Here is a 12,506-nt window from a genome sequence, read left to right on the forward strand (position 1 = left end):
TTCATCAATCTATGTGTCACCAATAACTGTTAGGTGAGGTGGCATGTAAATCGGTGGGACCGCAGTACCCACTAGAAACCCTAGTCGTGTGGGATTTCCGTTTTCCTACCAGGGGAGTATGAGGAATTCGAGAAAATAGTGGGAGTTACATTTGTTCTAAAAGACCTTAGAACAGATTAGGATCAAGTACAAAAGTCTAACTAGAATCTTTACTCTCTGAGGATTATAAAGTCAGCTTCTAGACTCTTAACTCATATCCTATAGAACAACCGTTTGACCAAACCCAATTATAAAGATTGGCTCAGCAAATTTCAAAAATAGTTTTGAATTGTGAGAAATTCGAGTATATTCTAGACCATGGAATCCCCATGTTACCAATCCGTCCGATCACTGATCAGCGTAAGACGCTTGTTAAGTGGACGAACAATGACAATAAAGTTAGGTGCTGCACAATGGCATCCATGTCCAATGCATTACAATGCCAGCATGAGAACATGAAGACTGCCAGGGACATATTAAATCACCTGCAAGAGTTGTATGGTGATCAGAGTCACGCAGCTCGGTTTGAAGTGTCCAAGAGGCTCTTCAAAGCCAAGATGCACGATGGATAGTCTGTCCATGATCATGGTTTGACCATGATAAAGGACTTAGAGAAGCTTGAGAAGCTTGGCATGACCATGCACAAGGAATTGCAAATGGATTTGATCCCGCAATCCCTTCCAGCTTCATATGAACAGTTTATAGTAAACTACCATATGAACAAGGTTGTATGCACTAAAATAGAATTGTTAAATAAATTGGTAACAAACTTAGGGACCTTGAAGAAGTTCAAGGGGCATCATTTTCGCTGTCAAGTTGGTTTCTACTTTCAAGAGAGAGTCTACTTGGAAGAAAAAGAAGCCTGCTAAGAAGCAGAAAAAGGACAAGAAGCCAAAGAAGGAAGTTCCAAGAAAAAGGCCAATTGCAAGGAAAAGTATTTCCATTGCATCCTGGACGGCCATTGGAAGAGGAACTGTCCTACATACATGGGAAGCATAAAGAACATGAAGGGTGACAGACCTTCAGAAGGTATGCCAGATATGCTCAGGATACTTAGGGACTGTTACCTATTGCTAGCAGAAATTTGATTTCTGTATTTTATTTAGCATAGAAAGATTTTTTATTTGAAAAAATAAATTGATTCAACATGGTTTTATGATTGACAGTCTCTATCACATACATATGGATGTATCTGTGAATATACCTGAGCAAACAGTGAATACCATAGGATCTAATAGATCCAAAAATGAGATAAATCTAAAGTATTTGTGGCACCTCAGGCTTGGCCATATAGGAGAAGACAGAATAAACAAATTGGAGAAACATGAGCTTTTGGGCTCATTGACTTCCGAGTCATATTTGATTTATGAATTCTGCCTTCAAGGAAAGATGGCCAAATTATCCTTTGTAGGACACAGGGAGGTCCACTGAAATACTTACCCTAGTACACACTGATGTGTGTGGCCCATTCGATGTGCAGGCTAGGGGTTGTAATTTTTACTTCATTTACCGATGATTACTCACGGTATGGATATGTGTATGAGACACAAATATGAAACTTTTGAAAGGTTCAAAAAGCTTAGATATGAAGTAGAAAAATAAGCACAAAAACTCATTAAGCTTCTTCGATCAGATCGAGGAAGTAAATACCTTAATGGAGAGTTCCGTGATTATCTCAAGGAGAATGGTATAGTTTCATAATGGACTCCTCCTGGTACACCTCAGCTCAATGGAGTGTCAGAGAGGAGGAATCGGACTCTATTGATATGGTCCAGCCCATGATGAGCTTCACTGATTTACCCTTGTTTCTTTAGATAGATGCCCTATTTTCAGCTATTTACTTGTTGAATAGAATTACCTCTAAAAGTCCGTTCCTACCACACCATATGAGATATGACATGGTAAGAAGCCGAGTCTTGGTCATCTCAAGATTTGGGGATGTCCGGCCCATGTCAAGAGACTACAGGCAGACAAGTTAGAGGCTAGGACCATAAGTGCTCGTTTCATAAGATATCCTAAAGAGTCATTAGGATGCAATTTTTACGTCTCAGAGGATCACAATGTGTTTGTGAGCCGTCACGCCATCTTCTTGGAAAACCAGTTTATCCTTGATAGAGGCAGTGGGAGGAAAATTGAGCTTGAAGAGAAAGTCTCTGAAAAGCAATGAGTCATGGATCCTATTAAACCCATTCATACAGAGCCAGTACACGATGTCCCTCGACCACCTCGTAGATCTAGTAGGGTCTCCCATTCTTCCGATAGATACTTAGGCATAATAGAAGAAGATACCGAGAAAATGTTCCTAGTGGGAGATAGGGATCACATACAGGATCCCAAAACCTACAACGAGGCGATATCTGATATCGATTCCAAGAAATGGTTGGAAGCTATGAAGTCAGAGTTAGACTCCATGCATTCCAACCAAGTCTGGACCTTAGTAGACCCACCAGAAGGTATTGTACCTATTGGATGCAAATGGATCTACAAAAGAAAGATAGGTTCGGATGGAGAGGTAGAGACCTATAAGGCAAGGCTTGTGGCGAAAGGGTATAGTCAGCGCGAAGGCATTGACTATCAGGAGACCTTTTCACCTGTAGCCATGCTAAAATCCATCCGAACATTGCTTGCCATTGCAGCATTTCATGATTATGAAATCTGGCAGATGGATGTGAAAACTGCTTTCCTGAATGGATATCTTAATGAAGATATCTATATGGAACAGCCTTTGGGTTTCACTTCCAGTGATGGAGATCACAAGGTCTGCAAGCTGCAAAGGTCCATCTATGGACTAAAGCAAGCGTCTCGGAGTTGGAACACTCGTTTCGATGATGCAGTCAAAACGTTTGATTTCATCAAAAACGAAGAGGAACCATGTGTTTACAAAAAGGGTTAGTGGGAGTACTGTTGTATTTCTCGTACTGTACGTGGACGACATCCTCCTGATAGGGAATGATATTCCCATGCTAACCTCGGTCAAGGTCAGGTTGTCAAAAAGGTTCTCCATGAAAGACCTTGGGGAAGCATCCTATATTTTGGGAATAAAGGTCTATAGAGATAGATCTAAAAGGATGCTTGGCCTATCACAGAAGATGTACATAGAGGAAGTGCTGAAAAGGTTCAGCATGGAAAACTCTAAAAGGGGTCTCTTACCCCTAAGGCATGGAATTAATCTCTCCAAGAAGATGTGCCCCAACACATTTGAAGAGATTCAACGCATGAGCAAGATCCCCTATGCATCAGCAATAGGGAGCCTCATGTATGCCATGCTATGTACATGACTTGATATAGTACATGCTGTGAATGTCACGAGCATATGTCAATCAGATCCAGGCAAGAAGCACTGGATAGCTGTGAAGAACAGTCTTAAGTACTTGAGAAGAACTAAGGACATATTCTTGGTCTTTGAGAGAAGATCAGAGTTGAAGGTAGAAGAATGCACACATATTGATGATAGAAAGTCTACATCAGAATATGTGCAATGGTGGTTCAGTAAATTGGAAGAGTTCCAAACAACCGATTATTATAGATTCTACCTTAGAAGCTGAATGTTAAGCCGTATCTAAGGGTGCAGTGGAAATCTTCTGGTTAAAAGTTCATTGCAGAGATAGGTGTAATGTCATTAGATGCCATAACACTTTACTGCGATAACATTGGCACCATAGCACTAGCTATGGAGCCAAGGTCTCATCAGAAGTCCAAGCACATAGAGCGGCGCTTCCATCTCATACGCGACTATGTTGAGAAGAAATATGTAGAGGTGCAGAGAGTAGACTCCGCGGATAACGTGACAGACCCGTTTACTAAGCAGCTAAGTCAGCAAAAGACTGAAGCCCACCTTGAGAAGATGGGGCTTAGATATATGACTGATTGGCTTTAGTGCAAGTGGGAGATTGTTAGATGTATGCCCTAGAAGCCAATCTGGCTGACACATTGTTAATTCTAGGGACATAATTTTGTACTTGACTATTTATTATTGAATAAATAAAAGGCATCTTTTTATTCATATTGTTTATGTGTCTATGAATCGTCCAAGAAATTAATAAGATGATGATACATATTCTCAAGAGTTGAGAATTTGAGCCATGTATCATTGGTGATTAATTTCTAAATGCTCCTGATCAATGGATCATCACGAGGACGGTGATCGATCCGATCAGTGCACAGATCACTTTCCTTCTGGATGGACGAGACTTGAGTCCACAGTGTAGGGACACTGAAGTGATAGTGCAGGTGCTTGTTAGAGAACAAGGGTACTGAGCGTGACCAAGACAAGAAGTCACTTGGATGTCTATCCACTCGTCAGTGACTTGCTTGATGTTGCAGTAGTGTGACTGGTCCTTTAACCTGCGGTGCTTCGGCTACTCACAGTGAGGTTATTGTAGTTTGACTGCACACATACATAGTCTCTAGCCAAATGGGTCCATGCAGTGTAGATTGGCTGCAGTAGGTTCACTGTAGGAGTAGGGTATGCACCTACAAGGAATCTATCGACCTTGATAGAAGAGGAGTGATCCTATGTGATTGGTTAGACTGAGTTCTAAGACCTTGGCCAGGGCAGTAATATAAAGTGGAGAAAGAGTTTTCCACTATCGAACTCGAGTCGAATAAATTTTGACATATGACAGACGATGGGGTTTGACGAGTTGTCCATGACCTCCGTCCTGTAGGGATCCAAGATAATAGGACTGTATCACATGGTAACTACACCTAGAGGTTCATCTTTCTATTCTACTGGGTAGCCACTACATGCTGCTAGGTGTCACTGGTGGATGGTGGGACTCACAGGGATTATCTCGATGATCGATAAACCCTAATGAGTTGAGTTGGAATCGTTCCAACCCATTGAAAGGAGTTTTCAATGATATAGTGATAGAGATCACAATATATCTCACTACCAGTCAGAGTAGAACCTATGGGGTCACACACACTAGAAGTATTGACCGATCCGATGGTTGAAAAGTGATTATGAATCACAAGTAATCAATTCGATTGATATTTAGTTGAAGAAGGAACAAAGGAAATTAATTAATTGGACTTGAAACAAGAGTCCTACTTCGAGTAGGATTCCTAGAGTCCTAATTGGATTAGGACTGGGAATCCTAGTTGGAGTAGGACTGGGATTCCTACTTGGAATAGGATTCCTGCAATCCTAATGAGATTAGGAGTTTTGAATCAAAATTGGATTCCTACTTGGAGTAGGATTCCTAGAGTCCTAATCGGATTAGGACTTCGGATTCAAATAGAGTCCTAATTGGATTTGGACTAAAATTATATATGTCCTAATTTGGATTAGGGTTTCTTAAGTCACAATTAATTATTAATCTAATGAATCAATAAGACTCCTAATTGGATTAGGATTGAAGAGTTCAATTGAGTCAAAATTGATTTAAGTTCTAATTGGATTAGGACTTACCTAGATTGGATCCAAATTGGTTCACCCTTGGGCTAAGCCTAATTGGATTAGGGCTTGACCACATTAGGGCATTCCAATCCCTACCTAATATGGATTAGGGTTTACCATGAGGAAGGGGATAAGCCCCTCCCCTTTCCACGTGGAGAAGGGAGAAGAGACGGCGCCCCCTCTTAGGAAAGACATCAAGAACTCCTAAATGTTAGGAGCTCCACATGTCTATAAAAAGGGACTTGTGGGCGGCACCTAGGGCGTAGAAGAAGTCCTCTTCCTCCTTGCCGTACGCCTCCCTCTCCTCTCCTCTTGGTTCAGCCGCAAGCAAGGAAGAACATCCAAGGTGTTGGCGGCTTCTTCCCTGCTCCATCCTTGTTCCAACGCAAGGAAGAAAAGAAGGCTGCGTGGGGATTCTTCTTCTTCCTCTTCTTCATCCTTCTTCTTCCTCCTCTCAAGCATATTCAAGAGTTGAAAGAAAGAGAGGAGATCAGCCATCAAAAGAAGTCTTTGCAAGGGAGCTAGCACCCCGGAAAGACAAGAGATCTTTGATCAGGTCCTCTGCTTCGTGTGGATACCCGTAGAGGCCGGATGTTTGAACGGCTTCAAACGAACCCTGAACCTAAAACCACGAGCTTCAGTTTGCGGTGATCATCTACCCGCACAAGGTGAAGATTTGATCTCCCTAAAAGTTTTAAAAGTATTAATCCTTATCTAACTACGAACGGTCTAGAAACAGCGTTCATGCGATGAACGTCGATCCCGCTTATGCCGATTCCGCTGCAATCTGATTTTTGTTTTGAAATATCAGCGGCATAGGCGGATTCCCAACAGGCAGATGCAGCAGATCTGCCCCCAGTTCGACCTCAGTGGTCTTTAGCTCGGTATGAGGATCGTCGAGGATGAAGGCGAGCCCGGGGGTCCGGCGGACGGCGGTGCGACCAGCGGCATGCCTGCGAGCCCTGAGGCCGAACGGGAGACCATCGAGGCCGAGATCGAGGCGGCCGAGCAGGCTGCTCGGGAGGCTCTCCCTGAAGAAGTCGCCGAGGGCACCCATGAAGGAGCATCCGAAGCTGCTCCTGAGGTTGCTGGCCAAGCTCTGCCCAAGGCCTCTGCAGATGCTCATGGAGACGGACCAGCGGAGGATCTCGAGGCGGCTCCTACTGAAAATTTCAAGGTGATCGTTGTGGATGACCTCGAAGTCGGCGTCGAGGCTGCTGCTACTTCGGATATGCCCTAGGCCTTAGCTTCTTTCTTTTCTTCTTTTTTTTCGTAAATGAGGTCGGCTGTTACGGCCATTGTGCGGCCAGGTGGGTCGGCCTCCTCATCAAATTTTGTAATCGGCCTTAGGGCTTTTTATCAATGAAATGCATGCTTTCCTTAACTTCACTTTGAGTTGACTTTTGCTTGTGTAATCAATGAACTTCCTGTCTTCGGCTATATGAATTGAATTCCGCACATTGTTCGCTTCCTCAGTAGTTCCAGTGTTTTTTGGAAAAATTTTGCTAAGTGTTTGGGCTCGGCTTCCGGAAGAGTCCTCTTAAAACTTTGATCTCGAACTCCGGAGAAATCCCGCTAAGCCTTTAGGCTCAACTTCCGAAGAAATTTTGCCAAGTTCTTGGGCTCGGCTTTCGAAAGAATCTTGTTAAGTCTTTGAGCTCGGACTCCGGATAAATCCCGCTAAGCCTTTAGGCTCAACTTCCGGAGAAATTCACCAAGTCCTTGGGCTCGGCTTTCGGAAGAATCTTGTTAAGTCTTTGAGCTCGGACTCAATAGCAATGTAGACCGAGGCTGAGCTGCCGTCGGATCTTGTATGCTCTTTGATCTCAAACTTGGTCGAGGCATCGTTAGGCAGGACTTGAAGTTGAGTTCACGGCCAATGTGACTGGGTATCCCCGAGATTGGCCGGGACATCATCGGGTAGAGCTCGAGGTCGTCATTGCAGGCCATCTCGAACTAGGTTGAGGTGTCCAAACCTGGCCGGGCCTCTGAGCTCGGTCGGAGGATCGCGCGCGAGGCCGATGGAGCTTGGGCTCACGATCGGCTCTGCGGTGCTTTCCGAGGTCAAGGGAGACTTGGCTCGCGGTCGACTCAGCGGGGCATCCCAAGGTCGAGGGAGACTTGGTTCGCGGTCGACTCAGCAAGGCATCCCAACCTTGGTCGGGGGATCATGCACGAGGTCGAGGGAGCTTGGGCTCACGGTCGGCTCTGCGGTGCTTCGCAGTGCTTTCCTAGGTCGAGGGAGACTTGACTTGCGGTCGACTCAGCGGGGCATCCCGACCTTGGTTGGGGGATCATGCGTGAGGTCGAGGGAGCCTGGGCTCGCTGTTGATTCTGCAATGCTTCCCGAGGTCAAGGGAGACTTGGCTCACGGTCGACTCAGCGGGGCATCCCGATCTTGGTCGGGGGATCATGCACGAGGTCGAGGGAGCCTGGGCTCGCTATCGACTCTGCGATACTTCCCGAGGTCGAGGGAGACTTGACTCGCGGTCGACTCAGCGGGGCATCCCGACCTTAGTCGGGGGATCATGCATGAGGTCGAGGGAGCTTGGGCTCGCGGTCGACTCTGTGATGCCTCCCAAAGTCAAGGGAGACTTGGCTCGCGGTCGACACAACGGGGCATCCTGACCTTGGTCTGGGGATCATCCCGAGATCAAGGGGGCTTGGGCTCACGGTTGACTCAGCAGGGCATCTCGAGCTTGGTCGAGGCATTCCGAGCTTGGTCGAGGCATCCCGAGCTTGGTCGAGGTCTTGTCAAAGATGGAGATTAAACTTGGAATTATCGCGACGGAGCATCCCGAATTTAGTTGGGGCATTCAAACTTGGTCGGGCATCCGGACTTGGCTGGGCATCCTGAAGTTCACAAGTAGATTAACATCAGGAGAAGTATTGAATAATTAAAGAAGAGCCGTAAGTAGATTAACACGAGGAGGAGTATCAGTTATGTCCTCAACATCGAAGACCCCTGGGGGATTCATTGATAATACATTCGGAGATTCTCAGAGTTCCAACTTCGGAAAATGGAGGTCCCTATAAGGGAGCCCAACTTGTACACTCTGGGCCGCTGGACTCGAGAACTCGGTATGGCCCCTCCCAGTTTAGGCAAGCTTTCCTTACTCGGTAGGTTGAGAAGCTTTAGCTTTCCTCGGAACAAGATCCCCCACCTTGAAGAGCTTGATCTTTACCCTGGAGTTGTAGTACTGCACCACTTTCTGTTGGTATCTCGTCATGCGGACTCGAGCAGCTTCCCTTGTCTCCTCGACGAGGTCCAAGTTGCTTCTGAACTGAGATGAGTTTGAGGCTACATCGTAGTTCTCCACCCTTAGCGATGGAAGTCCGATTTTTAAGAGGATAATAGCTTCCGTTTTGTAGGCCAGATTGAAGGGGGTCTCGCCCGTGGAGAGTCGAAATGTAGTCCTGTAGACCTAGAGAATATTGTAGAGATCTTCGACCCACTGCCCTTTGGCTCGGTCGAGTCTGGCTTTGAGTTCTTGGAGGATGGTGTGGTTCGTCACCTCGATTTCTCCATTCGTCTGTGAATGAGCGACCGAGGTGAAACGATGGTCGATGCCGAGTTTGGAGCAGAACTTCCTGAAGCAGAGATTGTCGAACTGGCGGCTGTTGTTGGATATAAGGATGCGAGAAAGTCCAAATCTGCAGATTATTAACTTTCAGATAAAGTTTTGCATCTTTGGCTCAGAAATCCGGACCACTGGTTCAGCTTCCACCCACTTGATGAAGTAGTCGATGGAGATAATAAGGAACTTTCTCTGCCCGGTGGCTTAGGGGAATGGTCCCAAGATGTCGATCTTCGATTGGGCAAATGGCTAGGAGACACCGATCAAGGTCAACGGAACTAAGGGTCCGTGCTGAATGTTGGCATTTCGCTGTCACCGATCGCATCTCTGGACGAAGTCCACAGCGTTCTTTTGGAGTGTAGGCCAGTAATATCCTTGGTGTAGAATCTTGTGGACCAGGGCTCGACCTCTTAAGTGGTTTCCGCAAATCCCTTCATGAACCTCTCGCATGGTATAATCCACCTCTGAAGGGCGGAGACATCTAAGAAGGGAAGAGGTGAATGACCTACGGTAGAGCTTGCCTTCGTACAGGAGGTATCGAAAAGCCTAACGTTTAATCCGGTGGGCTTCGAGCTCGTCATTGGGGAGGACTTCGCTCTGCAGGTAAGTGACAAACGCATCCATCCAGCTCGGCTCGGTCTCGATGCAGAGAGCTGGTTCAGGCTCCTCGATGCTAGGTGCTTGGAGGTACTCGAGCATTGTAGTCTTCGAGAGCTCGCTAATGCGGAAAGTCCCCAGTTTTGATAATTGGTCCGCCCTCGCATTCTCCGCTCTGGGGATATGCTGAATGTCGAGGGTGCTTAGCGAGGAGGTGATGTCCCGCACCTTTTGGAGGTACTTCTGCATTGACGGCTTCCTTGCTTCAAAATCTTCCAAAGTCTGGCTCACGACCAATTGGGAATCGCTGAAGACTTTCAAGTTTCCAACCTTCAGCTCCTTTGCCAGCTTTAGTCCGGCGATAAGCGTCTCATACTCCGCCTCATTGTTCAAGGCAGGAAATTCGAAGCGTAGGGCCTGCTTTGCAACTACCTCGTCCGGGCTGGTAAGGATGAGGCCCACTCCGCTACCCCCCAAGGTCGAGGAGCCGTCTACATGTGGAACCCATGGCTGCCTCGGGGTTTCTTCTGTTGGTGTGAGCTCAGGCTCAGGATCATCTAGCAGAGTGCATTCTACAATAAATCAGCGAGCACTTAGGCCTTGACGGCCGATCTCGGGCGGTATTCAAGGTCGAATTTTTCGAGCTCGACCGTCCACTTTACAATTCTTCCCGCACGATCCAACCGTTGCAGAACTTGCTTTATAGGCTGGTCGGTCAATATGGCCACGGTGTGGGCCTGAAAGTAGGGTCGAAGCCTTCGGGCTAAGATGACCAGTGCATAGGTCATATTCTCCAACTTGGAGTATCGGGTCTCGGTATTCGTCAAGACCCAGCTGGTATAATATACTGATCTTTGAGACTTGTCCTCTTGTCGGACCAGGACCGAGCTTGCCGCCACCGGAGAGACGGCCAGGTATAGATAAAAGAGCTCGCATTGCTGAGGCTTCGTAAGCAATGGAGGAGAGGCAGGTGGCATCTGAGCTCTTTGAAGGCTTGTTGACATTCCTCTAACCATAGAAAGTCCTTTGGCCGCTTGAGGATCTTGAAGAATGGGAGGCATCGCTCGGCCGACTTGGAGACAAATCTTCCTAGGGCCGCGACTCGCCCCGTGAGCCGTTGTACCTCCTTGACTGTTTTTGGCGGCACCATTTCTTGCAGTGCTCGGATCTTCTTGAGGTTCGCTTCGATTCCGTGCTAGGTTACCACAAAACCGAGAAACTTGCCCGAGGTAACTCCGAAGGTATACTTGATGGGGTTGAGCTTCATCTGGTACTCTCTGAGGGTGGAGAACGCTTCATTGAGATCGGTGACGTGATGCTCCGTCGTCTGGCTCTTCACCAGCATGTCGTCTACATAAACCTCCATGTTTCAGCCTATTTCGTCTTTAAAGACCTGGCTGACCATCCTTTGATATGTCGCTCCGGCATTCTTCAACCCGAACGGCATCAGTTTGTAGCAGTAGAGGCCCTTGTCGGTAATGAAGGCTGTCTTTTCCTCATCCTTGGGCGCCATCCGGATCTGATATCCCAAAAAGGCATCCATGAAGGTCAGCAGTTGGTGTCCCGAGGTGGAGTCGACGAGCTGGTCGATCCTAGGGAGGAGAAAGCTGTCTTCTGGACAGACTTTGTTCAGATTGGTGTAGTCCACGCACATGCACCATTTTTCATTAGCTTTCTTTACGAGGACCACGTTGACAAGCCAGTCAGGATAGGAGACCTCTCGGATGAAGCCAGCCTCAAAGAGCTTGTCGACCTCCTCGGCTTCCGCTCGTTGTCGCTCCAGTGCGGAGCTCCATTTCTTTTGCCTTACAGGTTTGCAGGTCGGTTTCACCTAGAGTCGGTGAACCATGACCTCGGGATCTATTCTCGGCATATCTGTAAGCGACCAGGCGAAGACATCCATGTTGGATTGGAGGAACTCGATCAGGCGATCCCGCTCACGAGAGCTCAGGCCGGAGCCAATCTGCATGGTTAGCTCTGGGCAGTCTCTTCTCAAGGGAATTTGGATGAGGAGCTCACCAGGTTCCACCCGTTCTCTCTGAGGCTCGTCCCGCACTTCCAGGATTTCAATGGGCAGCACCTGGTCCGACACTTGGGCTAGCGCCTCAATTGATTGCTCTGCTCGGCTCGATGCTTTGGCCAGTTGCTTCGCTTTGAGGGTCGCCATGTAGCATTGTTTGGCTGTCATCTGGTCCCCACGAACCTTTCAAACGTCTGTAGTAACCCCAACAATTGGTGATAATTCACTACAGGTTTCGTCATACGAAAATGAGTGAGAAAAAGACGGTATGATCCAGGCAATGAGTTTAGTATGGCATCCTTCCCCAATTGATCATGAAGGAAAAAGCCAAGAGAGCTTAGACGCTCGATCAACTCAATCATGTACAGTACATGATCAGTTACCGAGGTCCCATCTTTCATTCGGGCGCTGAAGATGGCACAACTAGTTTTGTGCCTCTCAACGTCGTCAGGAACGCCGAATGATTCATTCAACACTTGAATGATATCTTCCGGCTGTGTATTCTCAAAACGCCTACTAAATTCATTACTCATTGCTGCCAACATGATGCATCGAACAGTGATCCGGTCACTGAGCCACTTCTGATAAGTGTCTCTGGCCGATCTTGATGCATTAGCAGCGGGCTGCTCAGGTGCTTGATCCGTTATCACATAAAGGATCCTCTCATGCTCTAGCACTATTTTCAGTTTCCTATGCCAATTATTGAAATTTGGACCAGTCAACTTGTCATTGTCCAACAATGAGCGAAGTGACAAATTAGTGGTCATTTCTGCATAAAAAGAAAATTTGGCTATTAGTATATGAATTGACTAAACTCAATAGACTTGGACTTTAGTCTAAAGGTATTCCCACTATTTTATACAAATTGGTA

Source organism: Phoenix dactylifera, unplaced genomic scaffold (assembly GCF_009389715.1).
Source record: "Phoenix dactylifera cultivar Barhee BC4 unplaced genomic scaffold, palm_55x_up_171113_PBpolish2nd_filt_p 000076F, whole genome shotgun sequence".
In the NCBI taxonomy this organism is placed as follows: domain Eukaryota; kingdom Viridiplantae; phylum Streptophyta; class Magnoliopsida; order Arecales; family Arecaceae; genus Phoenix; species Phoenix dactylifera.